At 59.3% G+C, this 5,000-nt stretch overlaps 1 protein-coding gene across 5 annotated transcripts in view; it reads left to right on the forward strand.

Moving 5' to 3' along the window:
• Imp (IGF-II mRNA-binding protein) overlaps window positions 1-5,000 on the forward strand; it is a 282,316-nt gene that overhangs the window by 240,390 nt on the left and 36,926 nt on the right. The gene's annotated exons all lie outside the window — the stretch shown is intronic.

The following is a 5,000-nucleotide window of genomic DNA, read 5'->3' on the forward strand; positions in this document are numbered from 1 at the left end:
ATATATTTGTATATATGTATATATTCAAACACTTCAGTACCCCATCCCTTCCCCCTCCCTTGTGTCGCCCTTCCTCCCCCCTCCCCCTTCCTCCCCCTTCCTCCCGCCTCCCCCTTCCCCCTTCCTACCCCCTTCCCCCTTCCTACCCCCTTCCTCCCGCCTCCCCCTTCCTCCTTCCTCCCCCTCCCCCTTCCTCCCCCCTCCCCCTATCCCCCTTCATCCCCCCTCCCCCCTCCCCCTCTTCCACTCCCCCTTTCCTCCCCCTTCCCCCTTCCTCCTTCCTCCCCCTTCCCCCCCTTCCCCCTTCCTCCCCCTATCCCCCTTCCCCCTCCCCCTTCCTCCCCCTCCCTACTATCCCCCTTCCTCCCCCTCCCCCTTTCCCCCTTCCTACCCCCTCCCCCTATCCCCCCTTCCTCCCCTCCCCCTATCCCCCTTCCTACCCCCTCCCCCTATCCCCCTTCCTCCCCTCCCCTATCCCCCTTCCTCCCCTCCCCCTATCCCCCTTCCTCCCCCTATCCCCCTTCCTCCCCCTTCCTCCCTCTATCCCCCTTCCTCCCCCTCCCCTTATCCCCCTTCCTCCCCTCCCCCTATCCCCCTTCCTCCCCCTCCCCCTCCCCCCTTCCCCTCTTCCACTCCCCCCTTCCCCCTCTTCCACTCCCCCTTTCCTCCCCTATCCCCCCTTCCTCCCCCTATCCCCCTTCCTCCCCCTTCCTCCCCCTCCCCCTTCCCCCTTCTCCCCCTTCGGTGCTTCTTCCCCCCTATCCCCCTCCCCCCTTCCCCGTTCCTCCCCCTTCCTCCCCCTTCCCCCTTCCCCCTTCCTCCCCCTTCACCCCCCCCCTTCGGTGCTTCTTCCTGGAGGCGCAAGAGTAGCGTCGGTCTAACGATTCGGCTCCGTTTTCCAGCGGCGGGAGAGCGCTTTATGTGACTGCACTGCACACAGCAACAGCCTAAGGCCTGCTCTTGCCTGGTTTCATTCGTCGCCCTCTCTTCCTCTTCGCTGGTCCTCCTTCTCTTTCTTCTTCCTCCATCTCCTCTTCTTTCTTCTACCTCTTCCTTCTTCTTCTGTCTCCTCTTCCTTCTTCATTCTTCCTTTTATCTCTTCCTTCCTTTTCCATCTCTTCTTCCTTTTCTTCCATCTCCTCTTCCCCTTCTTCCTCCTTCCTCCATCTCCTTTTCCTCTTCTTCCTCCCTCTCCATCCTCTTCACCTCCTTTTCTTCTTTCACTTAATCTTCCTCTTCCTCTGCTTCCTCCTCCTCGGTCCTCCTTCATCTTTCTCTTCCGCCTTTTTTTCGTCTTCATTTTCATCTTCATCTCTTTCCCCTCCTACACCGCCTCCTCCTCCCACCACCACCTTCCCGCCCTTCCCCTCCTTCTCCTCCGCCTCCTTCCTCCTCTCATCAGTCCCTCCTCCTCTTCCTCCTCCTCCTCCGCCCCTTCCTCCTCCTCCTCCGCCCCTTCCTCCTCCTCCTCCGCCTTCCTCCTCCTCCTCCTCCTCCTACTCACGCTCCTCCTCCTCCTCCTCCACCTCCGCCCCTTCCCACCTCCTCCTCCTCCTCCTCCTCCTCCACCCCTTCCCACCTCCTCCTCCTCCTCCTCCGCCTCCTCCACCTTCTCCGCCTCTCCTGAATCCCTCCTCCTCCTCCTCCTCCATCCTCCTCCTCTCCCGGGCGGCCTCTGCCTGCACGTGGGCGTTGTTGTTGTCGTCGTCCATTAGTCTAAAAGCCTTTCCTCCCGAATCTTGACGAGGGCAAGAAACGGGCCTACGAGGTCGAGTCCCTGGGCAAGGGTGGGTGGGGAGGGGGCGGTTCCCGTAGGCCAACACCGCAGACGAATTAGTGTGCGAGCTGTAGACGGCGATGAATAGATCATGACATAACGAAGGGTGCGAAGAGAGCAAAGGAGAGCGAAGGGGAGGGGGCGGAGGAAGGAGAAAGAGAGGTGGTCGGAGGACGGGTGAGAGAGTAGGGGGGAGAGGGAGGAGGATAGGAGAGAGGGGAGGAACGGAGGGGTGGGAGGATGGGAGAGGAAGAGAGGAGGAGGAGGACGGGGGACAGGGAGAAGGGGAGGAGGAGGAGGAGAGGGGGGGGAGTAAAAAGGATGGGGGGAAAGAGAGCGAGCGAGAGCAAGACGGTGCGGGAGGCTCAGCAGGAAGGTGGCGGAGGGCGCCGTCTTCAAGCTGAACTGCCACACACTTCCTGTCGCGAACACTCGCCCGCTCGTCTCGGGTGACCTTGACTCAGGGTCTAGGTCAGATGGTCTTTCCAAGGCCAGAGTGCAGCGGCGCGCGGGGATCGCTCGCTCGCGCCTCGCCGGGGTCGCCGACGAATTTCCGCTTATGGCCCGTGTCAGAGGTCATGGCGGGGGGGGGAGGGGGTGGCAGGGAGCTGACCTTTCTGGGCCTCCACGGATGTCCCTTTTTCGCGCCCTCCCCCTTCCTCTGCCGCCCAAGGGGGAGGCGTCTTCGTGTCAGGGCGCCAAGGTCGAGCTGCCTCGCGCCCTCCGTTAGGCCTACGCGCCTCCGCCAGGCCCCCGCCGCTCGATAGATGGTTACTTGTCATATACCTTCGTGCTCAGCCCACATTCCTAGGTCATTCCCGGTCCGCGCCAAGGTCTTTTCTCCCTCCGTCCGCCCTCCCCTCCCCCTATCCGTGTCAGGGTCACGCCATACCTCTTCCCCTTACTCTCCCTCCTCTACCCCTACCCCTATCCCCTCCACTTACCCTCTCCAATCACCCCCTCTAATCCTATACCCTCCCCCTCCTCTCCCTTCCCAATCACCCCCCCTAATCCTATCCCCTCCCCCTCCTCTCCCTTCCCAATCACCCCCCCTAATCCTATCCCCCTCCCCCTCCTCTCCCCCTCCCCCCTCCGCTCCCCCCCCCCCCTCCCCATCTGAGCGCGGCAAGGTGAGGTCGCGGCGGGAAGTGACGTAGCTGGTCTGGCCCAGTTCCGGCGTATATGAAGGTGTGGTATTTCACTTTACTCCTCCGAGGCTCGCCACCAACTTGATGAATGTGTCTCAGACTTAAAGGTGTAGTAGTCAGAAGGGAGAGGGTGGGGGGGAAGGGAGGGAGGAGAGGGCGGGGGGGAAGGGAGGGGGGAGAGGGCGGGGGGTCTCTTTCCAGGGTAAGGGGGCCGTAGGAAGGGGGGGGGAGCAGTCTGGAAGAGCCCGCGGGCCCCGTGCCACTTGACGATATATTTTTTGAGAAGTCACAAGGGCTGGCTTCTTTATCACTGAAGGAGGATTTTCGACCTTAAGGCAAGGGGGTGTGTTTAGGGGGGTTTAGACTAGGGATATGGCGGGGGAATGGGGGTTGTGGAGGGGGGGGGGGATGTATCAGGGTATGCCGAGACGTCGGATGGAAAAATCGTCCAGCCGATGGATATAAAAATATGAAAGAAAACGTAGTTGTCTGAACAGACCTCTGCGGGGAGGGGAGGGAGGGAGTGGGAGGGGAAGGACGAAACGGAGAGGGAGGGAGGGGAGGGGGGCGGAGAACACACACTCTCTCTCTCTCTTCTTCTCCTCTCTCTCTCTCTCTCTCTTCCTCTCTCGCTCTCTCTCTCTCTCCCGCGAGGTCGATACGGGGTCGTTGCCCTGGCCGCGTCTCAGGCCGGGACCTCATTATCTTGTCAGGACCACGCGAAAAAGGGAAGAAGAGGGGTAGAAAAAAAGGGAGATGAAAGGACAAAATAGAAGCCGGAGGAAACGGCGGAGAAGCAAGAGGTGAATGAAGAGAGGAGGAAGAGGAAGAAGAGGAGGAGGAGGGGGGAGCAAAAGGGGGATAAAAGGAGGGGGTAGGACGACGACGAGGAGGAGGAAGAGCAAAAGGAAAATAAAAGGAGGGAGCAGGAGGAGGAGAAGTTAAGGAAGCGGGAGGGATCGTCGTCGTCGGGTCTGTAATAGTCCGAGTCAGTGAACACAGCGGCGTATGAACCCCGCTCCCACCCCACCCCCGCCCACCGCCCTCTCCCCCTCCCCCTTCCCCAACACCAAGGAGGAAGGATTATCGACTGGTCTCTGTTTTGACGTGATTGGCGGAGAGGGGGAGGGGGTATAGAGGGAGGGGGGATGGGTACTGGGTAGATGGGCAAGGAAGGGGGTTGGTGGAGAGGTGTTAGCCCTCCCTCCCTCCCTCCCCTCCCTCTTCCCCCACCTCTCCCCCCATTCGTCTGGCTCTTTTGCGTCACGACCAAGTCTGGGAGAAGCTGAGGAAAAACGGAGGCAGCGAGACCAGAAATGATGTGGTAAAAAAAGGGGGAAAAAATTTAATATCCATAATTATAATCATAATAATGGTGATCATTGGTGCGTAAGTCGCGAGAGTTAAATCGTAAAACTCTGATAATTCTTCAGAAAAGAAAAAAAGATATTGGAATATGAAAATATAAAAAATATAATTACGTGGGTTTTAGTTGTTGTTTTTCTTCTTTTTTCTTTCTTTTTTTTACCGCCACTACATTTGCTTGGAGAGGAACGATTACGATAGGCAGGTAATGACCTCATTATTGCGGGTCAAACAGCATGGTTAACTCGGCCTCGCGACTCGCTCGTGTTTATCCTCCCGATCACCATTATTTGATTGTAAAAGCGTGTGATTAATATCGGAATACGTGTTGGTGGATAACTCCGTTTCGATGTTTATTCTCATTATTCCTGTTATCGTAAAATACGGGTTTTCCGCAATACGTTCTGGCGGGACGACCTGGCTGTGCGACGCGGGTGACGTAAGTAGGTCGCCGTCGCGAGATGTTTGTCATTATTATCCCCGTTATTGCGAGGAAGCGGGATGGACATCTGTGCGGCGTCGCGAGGAGGTGCAGGCACGGCCGTTCCCCGTCCTGTGGCGTCGCGAGGAGGTGCAGGCACGGCCGTTCCCCGTCCTGTGGCGTCGCGAGGAGGTGCAGGCACGGCCGTTCCCCGTCCTGCGGCGTCGGGCGTGTGTGCGTTCGCCTCCCCGCCTCGTGCACCGGCGGCCTCCTCGGCACGTACCCTGCC

This window comes from Penaeus vannamei, chromosome 16 (assembly GCF_042767895.1).
Source record: "Penaeus vannamei isolate JL-2024 chromosome 16, ASM4276789v1, whole genome shotgun sequence".
Lineage (NCBI taxonomy): Eukaryota > Metazoa > Arthropoda > Malacostraca > Decapoda > Penaeidae > Penaeus > Penaeus vannamei.